The sequence below is a fragment of the Vulpes vulpes genome, chromosome 9 (genome assembly GCF_048418805.1).
Source record: "Vulpes vulpes isolate BD-2025 chromosome 9, VulVul3, whole genome shotgun sequence".
In the NCBI taxonomy this organism is placed as follows: domain Eukaryota; kingdom Metazoa; phylum Chordata; class Mammalia; order Carnivora; family Canidae; genus Vulpes; species Vulpes vulpes.
Genome location: NC_132788.1, coordinates 5,780,163 through 5,797,748, shown reverse-complemented (window position 1 = coordinate 5,797,748; position 17,586 = coordinate 5,780,163).

Sequence of the window (17,586 nt, the reverse complement as noted above, 5' to 3'; positions counted from 1 at the left end):
TGCTGCTTACATAAGAGGGGTCATACTAGGACCTCCAAGTCCATCAAACCCTCCAATCTCCAGCTTCTACTTCACCTGAGACTGAAGAGGTAAACGCACACACACGGCATCTCTGAAAGCAACTACCCTGAAGCCCCATCTTGGGCAAACACTGGCCTCCCTGGGGGAGGGAGATGGCCAGATGTGCAAAAGGACAAAGGATCCAGAGAAGGGCATGATTCTGATGAACTAGAACGAGCGTCCCCTAAGAAGTGAGCTTGCTCCAAGGAGCGAGAGAGAATTATCTCCAAAGTGTTTTTTAATGCACCTTTTTTTTTTTTCTCTTAACATGATTGGAAGGCAGTTCTGGAAAGAACATCATCCAGAGGTCAGCAAAAATTGCTTTCGGTGGAAAAGCAATCACCAAATTTTAAAACACGGTAAAAGAGTTTAATCAAGTGTCCAGTTTACAGAATAAATCTATAAAAATCAATAGCTTTGTTTTACACCAATAATAAGCTGGCAGAAAATACACAACCCTAACAATAAATGTGAAATGCCCAGAAACAACTATGGTGAGGTGTGTCGAAATCCTAGATGGACGCTCGAAAACCTACTTGCATAGAGAAGACACATCGTGTTCCTTGAAATGGAACAACTGATGTTGTGGTTTGAAATTTCCATGCTGCAACCCTCATTACGCTTGTAATAGTTTGCTCTGGTGTCTGTATTCCCCACCATGCTGTAAACCCAGTGATGCCAAAGACATGCTGTTTCATTCCCTGCTGTGTGCTGATGCTTTTCCAACTTCCTGCTTCATAGCAGGTGCTCAGTAAATACTGGTTGGATTCTCAAGTGAAGATGGAGATGACCACAAATCTAAGTTGTTTTTTTTAAAGATTTTATTTATTTATTCATGAGAGACAGGGAGAGAGAGAGAGAGAGAGAGAGAGAGAGAGGCAGAGACACAGGCAGAGGGAGAAGCAGGATCCACTCAGGGAGCCCGACATGGGACTCGATCCCGGGTCCCCAGGACCATGCTCTGGGCCAAAGGCTGCACCAAACTGCTGAGCCACCTAGGCTGCCCCTCTAAGCTGTTTTAAAGGAACCCAGAGAATCCAAAAATGAGCCCTAGGGTCCAAAAGAATAATTTTAAATGGCAGTGCTCCTTAAGCTATTGCAAATTTAATTCTCCCAAGACAGAATTTAATTCTCCCAAGACAGTGTTCCCAGAGCCCTGGCAAAGGGTGGAAATATGAAGCCCCTGAGGCATCATTCCAGGCCATGGGTAAACACGGCAAAGGATGCTTCCCACCTCCCTCAAAATGATCATCCCCATGAAGTGACAAGAACCAAAAGGCCCTCTCTGACATCTTAGCAGTGCTGGGGACCAGTAAGGCTCCTTAAAATGCTCCAGAGATTTCCCTGGAGAACAGGAAATGCCTCCAGGATCTCCAATGTTGATTATATTAGCAATCTTAATGGAAAGGAAATACTTGTTTGAAACCAAACCCAACCTGGTAACTGCAGGCTTTTCTGTCTCTTAGACGCTGGGAATCAAGCACTGAAGGCAGGCAGTGGTGGAGCTAAATCTACACCTCTTCTTCTTGAAGACATTGGTGAGGAAGGAGCAACTCTCGAAAGGGTTGCTCCACTATATTCATTTGAAAGGGCCACCCACCATCAGTGCCTGCAGCAGCAGACACTGATGAGTCTTTGGTCTATGACGAGAGGTCCATAGCCTATTTGGGGGATTTGGTGCTAAAAACCAGAAAGAGCCTAACTGCTGTACAAATTTAAAGGGAGGAAGGGTTTAGGGTTTGTTGCGAGGAACAGTAACAGCAGAGGAGAAAGTGAGACGGAAAACCAGAGAGAGGGCTGGAGCCCAGGTCGGTGAGAATGGTCAAGCATTTCCCAAACAGAAGTCCCAAAACTCAGGGAGCCAGACACCCCAACAGGAGGTTGTACTGATCAAGGTAAAGTAGCTGAGCTCCAAGTCTGCACCTGCATAAAGGATAGGAAGCAGTGGTGGAAGGAAGTGCCAGGGGCAGGGAGGGTTAGAGTGCTCACAGACTAGACCCGGTGTGCAGAAACCACAGGGGCACTTGGAGGCAAGGGCTTGAGAGGCTAACTGGGTTCCTCGGTGGAACTGGCAGGGAAGCTCCAGGAAGCCACAGATGACCCTGCCCCACCCCATGCAGGACAGACCACCCTTAGCTCTCAAGTCCTGCAGGGTTATTTGCAAAAGCCCGACGCACTGGCAACCTGACTCGCCCGTAATTTGCCCAGAGACAACTGGGAGTGGAAACACAGCTGATAAGGACCAATGGAAGGAATTTGGGACGTCTGGGCTAAGAGAGGAGGGCCTTGGGATGGGATGGTCATCTCCAAGATGGGAACGGAGGGTGCTTTTTATTTGTTCTGATTCTGGAGGGCAAAATTGGAGCAGAAGATGGAAGTAGCAGGAAAAATAACTTGGCCCAAATATGAGGGGGACATTCCTGGTGATCAGAGAAGCCCAAACATGAATGTGACTACCCGTGTGAAGGGTGCAAACCCCTCTCATCTGAATGGGGAGGCAGAGATCAGAGCCCGATGCTGGAGAGGGAGTCGCGGGGTAACATCTGCTTTTATGGGATTCCGTGATTCCAACTCCCCCAGGTATCCCAATTTGAGCGCCAATCCCCAGTGTCCACCTTGGGAAGTGGAGAGGCCGCTCCCTGAAGCAGCCACGACAGGACACTTTGGGGATCATTTCTAGAGTATGAACAGGGAGCTCGGAGACAGGCAGACAAAGACTCTTACCAAGGTCTTCCAAAGACCTTCATCAAGTGGGTGCTTCCTGGGGGCAGAGGTTCCCAGACCGTCCCCTTGCCCCAGTCCCTGACTTGATGTCATGGAATTAGGAAAACAGGGGATAGTTCCCTGTGCAGACTAAGTCCCAGTGTTAAGGGGTATCTGTGCTGAGAGCCAACAGAGTTGGGGGGGACAATTCAGACCCAGAAAGCCTGAGCGTCCCACCAAGGCATGCTCCTTGGCTCCAGGGCAGCCAGGGCCCTGGGAGGCAGCATCAGGGTCACTGACCTCAGACTGTGTCAGCAGCAGTCACAAGGAGAGCTTTGGCATCTGCCATCATGCTGGGAGGCTCTACAAGGCCAGGTCCCATCACCATCCAGTGACCATGGGACCAGGAGCAGGAAGCCCGGAGTCTCCGTGTTCATGGCCATGATACAATCAACTCGAGAGCACGCTCCTCCTGAGCCAAAGAAGAAATAGGCTCTGGTGTGGGGATTTCAAAATGTCACTGAAGAGTCTCATTAAAAACCACTGCTTTGACCTTTTTGTGTTGCTGGGACCCTTGGTTTCATTCTGCCCATTGCCCCCACCGACCCCCGGCCAGGCAAGCTGGGTTATATAACACTTGAGCTTCATAAAGTGATGTAAGTAGCAGGCTTTGGGGTGAAACCAGGCTCTCAAGTGATCCAAGGAAAGAAGAATTGAACAGCTAAATAGGATTTGGAAGTTCCAAAGAGCAGACTGGGTAGCAAGCTTATGAACACTGCCATATACGATTTTCTGGGTCTTTGGATACAACAAAACGAGGGAAATGGGGGTTTATGTAGCTGAGCACTCCTTAGATGGTATAAAAGAGTATTGACTTAAAATTTACTGCCTCGTGGTGGAAATTCTATAGCAAAAATATCTCATCAACAGGAGGCTGGCTTGAAGCTCTTTTAAGAAGATTGAGTTAAAAGCATCCAAATGGAAGGATGTGAACAATGTAATTTGCTCTTATTGCTCCAACCATTACACTCAAAGTGACATGTTTATTTCTTTTTTAATAAAAGTTAGAAGCCAAAATTCTCTCAAGCACAAAACCATTGAGTTTAGAGAGGGCTTGATTAAGCAAGTAAATGCTCCACAAAAACACTTACCATTTGGCTAAAAACACAGCCACGGCTCAGGAGAGCGTTGGGGTTGTAATAAGGAAACTTCCCTCACTGAAAACTGGGTGTGGGGCAGACAAATCCCAGGATCCGTTTGTCATGCCTAAGTAGGTTAGTTTTCTCTCAACGCCGACGTTAATTGAATGACAGGCAGCACTAACACCGTGTTCTCCATCTATTGTGAAAATTATGTTTCTTTCTCGGAGCTCCACGGTTTTAGGCAGAAGGCTGGGGAGTTGGGGGGAAGAGCATTGTGCTCCTCAGAATGCAGAACCCTGACAAATTGACACACAAGCGGCCTAATCTTGTAGAACTTTATAAAAAAAAATAAGTACATATATGCCAAGATTTTGCAAGAAGCAAACACCAACTCTAAATAACTTAAGTGGAAAAGGAAAACAAATAGCTCACAAACCCATACATAGGACAGAGCGAGGCCAGCAATTGCTACACTGCCTTCAGGTGATTCTCACCCTCACCCTCTGTCTCTCCATCTCTGTCTCTGTCTCTCTGTCTCTGTCTCTCTCTCACACACAAACACACACACACACACACACACACACATACACACATTTCCTCTCTAACCCTGCCTCACTCCCTCCGGTTGGCTGGCCACAGAGGTCAATCATGTGACCATGATTGGTCACCTCCTGACCAGCCAAGACAGAGGCTTCTCCCCAGCTGCAGTTTTTTTTTAAACCATGGAGAAGGACTCTACTTGGGCAGCTGAGGTCACTAGCCCATCTCTGGACCAGTTCTTGAGACCAGGCGTGTGAGCACTCTAACTGGCAGTCCTCATCAGCAAACCCCACGACTGGAGTGGCCAGAAGAGAGGGCCTCCAGGGGAGGAGGGCGATCTTCTAAGAAAAGAGCAAAATCACGCTGGCAAATTCCTATTCAGCCTTTCATTTAGGAGCTCAGACACAAACGCAACAGGTGCCAAGACAGTTCACTCCCTCAAGGGCTGTCCAGAAACCACCAGTCACATGTGGTTCTTGACCCTTGAAATAGAGGCCGGGGGGGGAGGGGGAGGAGGAGCGCATGTTGTGAGTATAAAATACACACTTTATTCCAAAGACATGGTTGAAAGGAATGTAAACTATCTCATTAATCATGGTTTTTCTATTGATCGCTTATTGAAATGCTAAACTTTTGGTTACATTAGGTTAAGTAAAATATTACTGGAATCCATTTTAACTGTTTTTTTTCTTTTACTTTTTAAAAATGTGACTATTAGAGCATTTAAAATTATATATGTGGCTCCTATTCTCTTTCATCAATTATATACGATGGCTCCTCTGCGACGGAGAGTCATCAGGAACGTTGGACCTCTTCCTCAGCACCTAGCAAGCGGTAGGGATATGGAAGTGAGCACAGGAACTGACTCTCCTTTCTACACAAGCATGTTGTCAGGGTCTCCATATGTTTGGTTCTAGGACATGAATGTTTTTTTCTTTACACTTGCCAGAGAGTCCCTGCCTTGGTGTCTCCAAGCCAGGCCCTCGTGAGAATATTATCACAGGTGGGTGTCCATGTCTCTAGGAAGGCACAAAGCAACAACCAACCCAGACGCTTATGAATCTTTGTCTGCACCCCTAAGCCATAAGCTAGCAAGTCTTCACGTCACCCCATAATGCTCCACCTGGAGCGTGCTGAAGGCTGATTCGGGGAAAGAAGTATGAATTTTCAATGTCATGCGTCACAAAGATTTCAGATTGCAGATGCAGCCACCGCAGACCTGATGCACCAGGCGTCTGATGAATCTGAAGAGCTTTTCTATTTGATGATAGCCCATTTTCTACGTGTGACCCATTTGTCTGCAGGAAACCAACTCAGGGTGGGGATGGAAGGTCTGTGTCGGAAATTCATTGTCTTCCAGTCAGAAAGCTTTAGGTGGGAAATGAGTGTAGATTATACAGCCTTACTTCTCTGTGCAGAGAAAACACACAGGACTTCGCATATTTTACCAAGTTCCCTCCCAGAACCCCAGGAGAGGAGGAAGGCAGATCTCTGCCTTCTGGTTGACAGCGGGAGGATTTAGAGATGTCTGTTTTAATCAAAGCCTAGCCCTAAAAGCTTATGACCTAAAAGAAGCCCTCCAACCTTCCCGTGTGCTGGCTTCTGTCTCAGTGATACAAGAAGACATGCAAGGATACTTCAGGAAATATTTCTGATTGCAAATCACAGCACGCCCTGCTTCAAAGCCTCTAAGGGATGCCCCCTCCAGTGAAAATAAAATGCAAAAGTCTACCATGCATGGCCTCTAGGCCCCTACAAAATCTGACCACAGCCTGACCCTCCTGCTGCTCTTTACAGAGATGGGGCTGGTCTTGCCACAGGGCCTTTGCCTGGACAGTGCCCTCTGCTAGAGTACTCTTTCTTGGTCCCTCACCTCCTCATCTCCTAGTCTTCGCAGAGCCCCCCCACCCCCACCCCAGATCAACCCCTCTAAATTAGTGCAACACCACCCCCTCCAGACTCGAACCCATTAGCTTATCCTATTCTCTTCAGGACACATACATTTCTAGATGAAATCATCTTCCATCTGCTTAGCGGTTTATTGTTTCCCTCCCCCTGATAAAACGTAAGCACTCTGAGGGCAGGGATCCTGTTGGGGATTGTTCTTCCCAAATTTCTAGTGTCCTCGGCTGTGCATGATAGGGAGATGAGTGATATTTACACACACACACAGGTGTGCACACACACACATGCACACACAGGCAGGCGAGGATGGGGCATGGAGTACCCGGTAGGTATTAATGTTTGAATGGTGACACCCTCCCATAAAACCCAAATGTTGAAGTTCCAACCCCCAGTACCTCGGCATGTGAGTTTATTTGGAACAAGGAATATGCCAGATGTAATTAGTTAAGTTAAAAGGAGGTCGCACTGGAGTTGGGTGGGCCCCTAACCCAGTAGGACTGGCATCCTTATAAGAAGGGGAACATTGCAGATGGACAAGCCTACACGGAGCACACCATATGAAAAGGAAGGTAGAAATTGGGACAATGCTTCTGTACAGCAAAGAATGCCAAGGATTTCCGGCAAACGACTGGAAGAGGTGAGAGGAGCAGATCGTCCTTCACAGTCTCTGGAGGAACCAGCCTGGCTGACACCTTGATCTTGGACTTCTGGCTTCGAGAACTGTGAGACAATAAAGTAGTTGTTTCAGCTGCCTGGCTTGTGGTACTTTGTTATGGCAGCCCTACGAGACGAATACAGTAGCTCTAATGAGATTCAAATAACAGGTCTAAAAGCTTTATTACGGTGGGTAGACACATGTCTACCTCTTTTTCCTTAGCAAGTGCTCATAATTTGCGGCTAGAAAAAAAAAAATCACTGTTTTCCTAGAAAAGCAGAGTGGGCTATAGGTTAAAAAGCTATGATGTAACTCTATTGCTGAGTTGGGTTGTTTGTTTGTTTTAAGTAGGCTCCATGCCTAGTGTGGGGCCTGAACTCAGGACCCTGAGATCGGGACCCAAGCTTAGATCAGGAGTCAGACATTTAATCAACAGAGCCACCCAGGTGCCCTTCTATTGCTGAGCTTCATCCAATGACGTTGTTCCAACACCCCAAGCCCTCCTGGCCATCTTCTTCACCGGCCCTATGTGGCCTCTAGCTTCTCAGTTTATCAGATTAAATCCCAGTGTGCAAGAGTATCTTGAAGATGTTCTGATATATAATAAGTGCTCAGTGAACCATAGATCATGTCCTTCTCCCTGAAGCAAAATAGACCCATTCCTAAAACAAGTCTCACACTGCCAATTCGTGTGAGCTACTGTGTTTATTCAAATATTTCACCGCTCATGAAGCATTCGTTGAAGGTTTACTAGGTGCTAAAATTCTGTTGAGGGTCATAAGAAAATAAAGACAAATGGTTCTCCCTCTCCACTCTGCATACCTTGTATCCTACACAAACGCAACGTGAGAAGCTTAGGCAAAGAAGCGACATGGCACGTGAGCAGTACCCTGAGAAATGCAACGGGGAGGTGGGGGAGGAGGGAGGTGTCAAAAACCAAAAACAGGACTGATTTCCAGTCTGGAAGGAGTAGCTTTTAGCACACCAATCCACCCCCTAAGAAGGACAACATCAATGCAAAAAAATATCTCTTTGGGGGAGTTAAGACTTGCCCACGTACCCAGGACTACTATTCGTTGAGCTTCGGTGAGGTTTTCAATAACCACAATGGTCTGAAAAAGCTAAGTACAACACGTCTCTCTTCCAATTGCGTATTTGTGTGGAGATCAATTTTCTTCACGCACTTTAATCAAAACAACATATTGACCCAGACTGAATGCAGAGGCAGACTTAATAGTCTTAGCTGTCTTTCATTAAGGCAGACATCAAAGAGATTTGAAAAAAATATATAAAACAATGTCAGTTTTGTCACCAAATAGATTTTGAAGACAGAGAAATTTTTTATTAAAATATGTTTAAAAAATTATGATAAATGTAAAAACTTCATAGGCTTTAATATGGTAAATATCAATATATATATACAGCCCATATTAACAAAAGCTCTTTGGGGGCTTTAGTAATTTTTCAGAATGTAAAAGGATCTGGAGACCAAATATTTTGAGAATCATCCATATAAAACACTTACCAAAATCAACCATATGCTAGACTATAAGCAAGCCCTGACAAATTTCAGTTTTGGAATTATTCAGAGCATGTTCTTCTGACCACAGTAGAATTAAGTAAGAAAGCAATTTAAAAAAAAAAAACAACAGGAAATCCCCAATATTCAGAAAATAATCCATTCACGTCTAAATATCCTACGTGTCAAGAAGAAATCTCAATGAAACTTAGAAAATAGTTTGAGGTAAATGATAATAAAAACATGATGTCAAAATTCATGGGATCTACATTATGGTGTACTTAACAGGGACATTTGTAACACCAGATGTATGTACTAAAAAAATAAGTGTTCCAAATATCTATTTCAGGAAGTAAGAACAACAAAAGCAAATTAAGCTCAGAATAATTGGAAAGAGAACTGTTAAAGTCAGAAATGATTTAAAACACGAATATTCAATGGACAAGTCAATATAAAACAAACGTTTTTTATTTGAAAAACTAAAACATTATAAACCCTCTAAATGCCCATCAAGAAAACTGGAGAAAGCATACATTACCCATACATTTGATATGGAAATCTGGCAAGGCCGATTTTCCCTATGCGCATAGACCAAAACTCCTAAACAAAATATTAACAGATCGATTTCCATCATATAGGGCAGCCCGGGTGGCTCAGTGGTTTAGCACCACCTTCAGCCCAGGGTGTGATCCTGGAGACCTGGGATCAAGTCCTGCGTCGGGCTCCCTGCATGGAGCCTGCTTCTCCCTCTGCCTGTGTCTCTGCCTCTCTCTCTGTGTCTCTCATGAATAAATAAATAAAATCTTTTAAAAAAATCCCATCATATAAAAACAGGATGACACACCACGACAAAGTCCAGGTTTTTTTCGGCAATTCAAGCTTGGTCGATCTCTCAAACATCAATGAAATGTGCACACCACACGCACATATATTTTTGCATGGAGAGCCTCCAATCTCTGGTTCAAACTATAAAGGGCTTGGAAGTCTTCACTCATCCTCCTTCACAACAAGAAAAATGCTGAAAAAAAAATACTCAACAGTTCTTACATTTACAGGACCACTAGCTGCCCTGAAAACCAGAGACACAGAGGACAAACCCAGGGTTGGTGTGGGGGGTGCAGCAGAGCCACTGCCGGTAGGACCCCTCTAAACTGTCATGGATGACTTGCTGGTGGCTCAGTGAGGACAAGTTTGAGAGTTCAAAACTCTGGGGGTGGGCAGCAGTTTTAGAGGGTCCCTTTCTGACTCCAAGTCTTACCTCCAGAAGCGATCCCAGGTTCTCCCTGGGAAGACACCCTCCTGCTTCCAGCAAGAAGAGGGATAAAGTCACTATTTTTGAAATAGGCCCAGAGCATTCTGTTCTCCTTAACCGCTGCCCTCAAGCAACACTGTTTCACCAGAGCCTAAGTCATGTTTTACGAGGACCTCGCTGGCCTGGGGGAGGGTAAATACCCAACCTAGACTCACTAAAAATACTGAGTTAATCTTAGCACCACAGAACACTCCTCTTCTCCACCATCCCCAGCCCCTCACTGCACCTCCAGATCAATAGGGCTCCTGGGTAAGAATGAGAAGAGGTGTTAAAAATAAAGATACTGTCAAACTCAAATGCCATTTAAGGAGTCTCTAGGAAAACCCAAAGGCAACAGGGAGACACAAATGAGGGCACTGGAAGAAATTCTGGCCTCTGACGTCATAGCTACACCACACCGTAAACATGGCCTGCCACCTAGCCAGATAAACAGAAACCTCACACTACAGGCCTGTTTTTCCTTTGGCCTAACACATAATGTTAGGCTTTCAACAACAAAAAAATTACAAGGTGTGCTAAAAAGGAAAACATACAGTCGGAAGAGACAAAGCACACATCAGAACCAAACTCTGATATGGCAGAGATTTGGGAAGTATCAGATCAGGAATTTAAAATAACTATGATCAAGACACTATGAGTTTTCACGGAAACAGAGAACAACATGCAGCAGCAGATAGGTGATGTGAGCAGAGAGACGGCAACTCTAATGATAGAATCCAAAAGGAAATGCTAGAAACCAAAAACACAATGAACAATGCTTTTGATGGGCTCATCAGTAGACTAGACACGACCAAGGAAAGCATTAATGAGCCAGACCGTACGTCAACAAAACTTCCAGAACTGAAATGAAGAGAGAAAAAGGAATGAAAAAGATGGAACAAAATATCCAAGAACTATGGGACAATTACAAAAGGTGTAAAATATTACATGGAATAAGAATTCCATTTGTGGGGGCACTTGGGTGGCTCTGTGGTTGAACGTCTGCCTTGGACTCCATCTTGATCCTGGGGTCCTAGGATCTAGTCCCACATCAGGCTCCCCCCAGGGAGCCTGCTTCTCCCTCTGCTGTGTCTCTGCCTGTGTCTCTGTCTCTCTCATGAGTAAATAAATAAAATCTTAAAAATAAGAAAGGATTGCATTTGTGACAGCATAAAAAAAAAAAAACTTTACATACCTAAGGAATAAATCAAAAGACCACAAGCCCTCTACATAGAAAATCACAGAACAGGATTGAGACAAAGTAAAGATGTAAGTGAAAAATACACCACCTTCATGGATTGCAAGACTCAACATTGGAAGATGCTCATTCTTTTTAAATGTATCTATCCATTCAATATAATTCCTATTAAAAATCCCAGAGAGTTGTTTTTCTATGTAAAATGAAAAAAAACTATTTTTATAATTGTTATGCCATGCAAAGGCCTGAGAACAGCAAAGACGATCTAAAAGAACAAAGACGATGGGGTGCCTGGGTGGCTCAATTGGGAAAGGGTCTCAGTCTTGATCTCAGCCCAGGTCTTGATCTCATGGTTGCGAGTTCAAGCCCTGAGTTGAGCTCCACATGGAGCCTACTTAAAAAAAAAAAGTCAATATTTAAATTACCAGATATTAAGACTCATTATAATGTCATGGAAAGAAAGACACAACAACTAATAAAGAATAGAATAGAATAGAATAGAATAGAATAGAATAGAATAGAATAAGGAGTTCAAAAACACTAAGCATTTTTATTTATAAGAAAAGTTACAAAAAAAAAGAAAAGTTACAGTTCAAAGCAATGGAGAGAGTATGATCTTTTCAATAAACGATCAGTAAAGTATCTATATTTTTAAAAATGAGTCTTGCTTCCTATTTACATCTTGGGCAAAAATCAAGGCCAGTTGGATTATAGATACAAAGGTGAAAGATTTATTTATTTTTATTTATTTATTTATTTTAAGGCGAAGGATTTAAAAAGTTTCTAGAAGACAAGAGAATGTAAGAGTATCTTCAAGGTCTTGAGCAGCAAGCTTCTCTAGCAGGACACAATTAGTATTAAACACATGAGGAATAATCATACAAATTCACCTACATGAAAGTTAAGAACTTCTGGTCAACAAAGGCAACAGCGAAGGAGAGAAAAATCAAGCCACGGAATGGAAAAAAAAAAAAACGTTTGCAATACACATGACTGACAGAGAACGCAAGTCTAGAACAGTTAGGGAAGTCTTTGGAACCATTTTAAAAAGGAAAAAGCAGACAACCCAGCACAAAACTGGGCAGAAGACTGAACTTAACTTCACAGAAGATATAAAGTGCCGGTAAGCATAGGAAAAGGTGCCCAATACCCTCGGCCATCAGAAAAATGCAAATTAAAAGCACTGTACCCTATCAAAAATTAAAGATGGGCAAGTACATTGTGGGCAAGAAGGTGAGGCTGCTGGAACTCTCACGTACAGCTGTGGGGGGTTCTATGCTAGCACATGGGGGGATGTGCAGTCTTTGGAAATTTCTCTAGCGCTATCTACTCTAATCGAACATATGCATACCCTGTGGCACAGTCATTCTTCTTGTAGATATATAACCCACTGATTTTGTACAAATACAAAAAAGGATATGCGGAAATAAGTTCAAAATAATATTATTTGTCGTAGGTCCACACCAGGAGAACCCAACTATTTGACAGTAGTAGAATGAATACAGGAAGTGTGTCATGTTCACAGAATGACACTCTAGTATGGTAATCAATACAAATGAACCAGAGGATATGCAACCACATGTAAGAGTCTCACAGATGATAGGAAGTGAAATCAATCAGACACAACCATTTGCATAAAATTCAAAAACAGGGAAAGTCAATCTATGTAGAGAGAGAATAGCAGGAGCTGCTGGGGTGCGAATGCCTGGAAAGGGACCCTAGGGTCCCTGGACGGTGGCGCTATTCTGTAACTCCATCTGGGTGCCAACGGCACTGGTGTGATCGCTTCATGCAAGTTTATCAGGCTGCCCTCTCATGATATATGTGTGTATTTTTCTGTGTGTATATTCCATTTTCGATTAAAAGGCCTACTTTAATGAGCAAAAGCAAGGGGTCAATTTTACCTAGATGGGGAAGATCATGAGCATGCTCAGTAGAATCTAGAGCACCATCTCTATTCTCATCCTAGGGGCAAGTAGTGTTATCTTTCCATCCAGTGTTGTGTTATTCACAGATCCCAGAGACAATAACTGACCAGGGTAACCAGAGGTCAGTAGATATTTGATGAATGAGAAGAAGAAGAAGAAGAAGAAGAAGAAGAAGAGAAGAGAAAAGAAAAGAAAAAAGGAGAAGAAGAAGAAGAAGAAGAAGAAGAAGAAGAAGAAGAAGAAGAAGAAAGAAGAAGAAGAAGAAGAAGAAGAAGAAGAAGAAGAAGAAGAAGAAGAAGAAGAAGAAGAAGAAGAAAGAAGCAGAAAGGATGTTTTCCTTTGCCATTGAAATTCTCTTTAAAATGGTTCTCTTCTGAATCTGGAGTCTATTTTGCCACTTCTTGAGTGTGGGCCAGCCCTGTGTTCTGGGTTGGCCAACAGGGAGTGGAAGAAGCAAGCAACACTGGGTCAGTTCTGGGTATGGACCTTGTCGAGAGGGCTCACATGCTTCTGCTGTCGCCATCAGAGCCCGTTGGAAAGACCACATGAGGGAGCCACCAAAGCCCCCGATGTTAGTTGGTCAGCCCCCGGATGCAGAACCCCTTGGCAGCCAACCTCAGATGCCTGAAGGAGCCCTCTGGGTCATAGACTATGGGTCTGTGTGTCTACGAGTCACAGACTCATGAGCAATAATTCAAGTTGTTGTTCTAGGCTACTAAGTCAAAGTCTGATACTCAGGAATAGTAAACTGAAGAAACACCACCCCCTCCAGGGAGGCTTTCACGTACACTACCATAAAAACGATACCCCCTATGGTTTACTGCAACCCGTATGCTGGAGAGCGGTGTAGTGTGTCAGCTGCTTGGACCCCATTTCCAGCCTCTTCTCCCTTATCTGTCTTTTTCTGTAGATGCCACAGTGCTACACCAGATGTCCCAGCTTCTTGTGCAGCGAGCTGTGGCCATGGGGCACGGTGCTGGCCGGTTAGACCTATGCGGAAATCTGCTGGTAATACTTCCCTATCTCTCTTCCCAACTGTGGCAACGCTGTAAGAGTCCCATACAGTATCTACGAATAGAGGTGCCAGATTCAGAAAAACAACTGGGACGCCTGGGAGGCTCAGTGGTTGAGCATCTGCTTTCGATGGTCATGGTCTCAGGGTCCTGGGATCGAGTCCCCCATCGGGCTCCCAGCAGGGAGCCTGCTTCTGCCTCTGCCTGTGTCTCTGCCTCTCTCTTTCTGTGTCGATCATGAATACATAAATAAAATCTATAAAAAAAAGAAAAGAAAAAATAATTAGTAAGTAAAGAAATAAAGTTAAGATAAACAAAGAATAATATTTTTTTTTACTGTAAGTACACCCCAAATATATCATTGCTCCAAACTCTATCACTCAGACGCCCATCAGCCCTGGGGTTAAACCCCCATTTGCTTTCACTTCTGAGGTAGGGAGCATTTCCTCACCTGCCCAGCCTAATACAATCCTATCCGGGATTTTCAAACAGACGAGAAACCCTGCTAACCCAGTAGGCTTGCTCGGCACCCACTTCTTCCCAAAACTCCATAGATAATTGCTCCGCCATCTCCGTCTGCCAGTGGGTTTGAGTGAAAAACCTGACAGCGAGCCCATTTTCTTTCAAGTCTATAAGTAAGGATTCTTCCCAGTGGGAAGCTTCTGGGATTTTCTGCTCACCCCTGGAGGGCAACGATACTGCTATCCTAGGTCTTTGACCAAGTCTTTTCGTGAGGCCTCTGGGACTCAGCTGACCTTTTGCATGTATCAACTCAAACCCTCCACATTGTGGGGAGATTTTTTCCAGCATCTGCACAGGTAATGCCTTCCCTCCAAGGGGTGGGGGCGGGCACCAAAGTGCCTCTATCATTTGTTACTAGTGGTCAGGGGTCAAGCATGCAGGTTTCTTATTTTATTTTCCCTTAGGATTTTTATCTCTAAGTGTTTCTCCAGTTTTGAGATATGCCTTCCTCTTCACCTTCCAGGCCACTAATTTGTGTCTAAATGAAGGATATCATCTCTCTGAAGGTGGGTACTTAATTTTTTTTTATTCAAAAATAATTCTTCAGTTCTGGTCCATGCTATAATTGAATCTCTTAAGTGTTCTTCCTGGGTTTTAGTCAAGCTGCCATCTGTCTTCGGTAGTAGGACTTTTTCTGGCTTGTTGATGGCTTTTTCTTTCTCTCCCAGCCTACTGGGATCCATGCATTCCTTATTCTTCTGCCTTATCTGCTTGCAGCTCTCTTCCCCTTTGATGTCATGCCTTGCTGCTGGGGCACGTCCAGGGTGGTATAGCCCCCCCTGGGTGATGGGGGCACAGCAGGGTCTGCTTCTGTGACCCCACGGTGCACAGTTGATGGTGCTCAGGTCCCTGCCTGCAGCTGGGTGCCAGCCCCCGGCTCCTGACTTCCCTGCCTGCAAAGCTGTTGCTCTCTCAGTCTCAGAGGTGGGCCACTAGGCTCACCTGATTAGCTCCCCTGAGACTCATAGGACTAGGGAGCCCGGTGGGTCCTCCAGGGTGGGGCATACTGGCTGGCTCCACCCTTCCAAATGGGTTTAGGGGTAGATCTATGAGCTGGCACTGTTGAGGCCAGGCCTCACCCCAGGGCTCAGTCCAGAGAGGTCCAGACTCCAGTCTCCCACAGCTTTTGGGCCCTCTTCCATCTTGTGGCCTCTGCCTCTGCTGGGCTCAGGAAAGGCAGTTAGTTGATGGTTGAATAGAGAGACTGAGAAAAGGTATCAGGGGTAAGTTTCCTCACCACTATCTTTCCATAAGTATCCCACACTTTTTATTCTCAAGTTTTGAATGTCGTGTGATTTTATATTACATTTTTAATCAGAAAAAGGTAAATATTTTAATACCAAAAAGAGCTCTAGTTAAAGCATCATAAAGAGAGAAACAGATATTTGACTTCCTTCAGTGAGAATCTCTAAGTTCCCTACTTCCAAGATCACGTCTAGCAAAAACTAGAAGCCGCTGTGCACGGCAGTCCAGGACGGGTTGCGTAAATTGTTGTGTGTCCATACAAGTGGGACACTGGGATGACAAAACTATAAAAAAGGGTGAATATCTGTGTGCACTGACTCAGAAAAAAACACTAGCTTTTAATGGTAAGGGGAAAAAGCACGGTGCAGAGGAGTGCATAGTGTTTTTCTGTAAAGGGCCCGCCCAGTCGATATTTGAGGCTTGCAGACCACAGGTGCTCTTGATCACAGCCACCCTGTCATGTTAACAAGAAAGCAGTCGTGGACGGCACGTAAACTAATGCATGTGGTTGGGTTTAATTAAAACTTTATTTACAAAAATACGGGTAGCCAGCTGGATTTGGTCCGGGGACCATAGCTTGCCAACTCCTAGTATAGCAGATATGCCCTAAGGTGATTTCTCAGGAGCTATATCCTTTTATAATCTAGTCCCCTCGGGTACACAGAGTCTGACTTGCTTCTTAGCCAATAGAATATGGCAAAAAGTGAAGGAGTTTTGCAGATGTCATTAAGATCCAAATCAACTGGTTCTGGGTTAATCAAATGGGAGCTTATCCTCCTGGGAGATACTAATCTAATCAAGTGAACGCCCTCACAAAAGGCCCTTTTTGACCATAGAGATTCTTCTACTGGCTTGGGAGAAGCCAAGTGCCATGATTCATAGCTGGGAGAAGAGGAAGTCAGGTGGAACTTGAGGGAGATTGGAAGCAGATCTTTCTCTCCTTGAGCCTGTGATGAGAGGACAGCCCAGCCCACATGCTGATTGCCACCTTGGAGACCCTGTGTGGGGACCCAGCTAAGCAACATGCTTGCTCCTGACCCACAGACACTGAGATAATAAACATGCATTGTGTTAAGCCACTAAGTTCGCAGGAATTTGTTACACAGCTTAGCAGAGTAAAATGCCTGTTGTGGAAAGTCTGCCATCATTTATGTAAGAAAGGAGGACGGTAATAACATATATGCACATACCCTTAAATGTTCATAAAGAAACTCTGGAAAGATAAGCAGGAAGTGAATCAAAGCACCTACAAAGTGAGGGAGAAATGAGTGTATCTGCGGGGTGGGGAGCAGGACTTTTCAGACCATAATTTTTTGTATTGTTTGGATATTTAAACCACGTAAGTTTATTATCTGTTCAAAAAGCTAAATTAAATTTTGAAAAAAGTCTCCTACTTCCCCATTTGGTAATTAAATACTATTTTTCAGATTTGTACCTTTCATCTGTCACAGTTACTACACATGTTCACGGTATCTTTTGCCTTGATTCTTTTCTGTATCAACATTACTAATATAACCAACCCAGTTCTTTTTCTTCAGATTTTAGTCTCAAATGCCCACCTTCAGCGTCATTGTTCTCACAGCCCCCAACACAGGGGCCAGCATGGGGGACACCCCAGTGGATGCTTGCTGAGTGAATGAATGAATCACAGTGACCCTCACTTTGGTGTTTTTCTCCGTGGCGAACCCACTCGAACAACTCCTGCTCTACAGAACCCCCTCCCGCTCTGGTCCAGATCTCACTCCACTTGAAATAAAGCATCTTCACAGAACAAGCTGCCTTGCCGCCTCCTTACCGCCCACCTGCCGTCAAGAGATGTTGATGAAACATAGTTCCTAAAGCATTTTAAACATCTTTTGGGAATC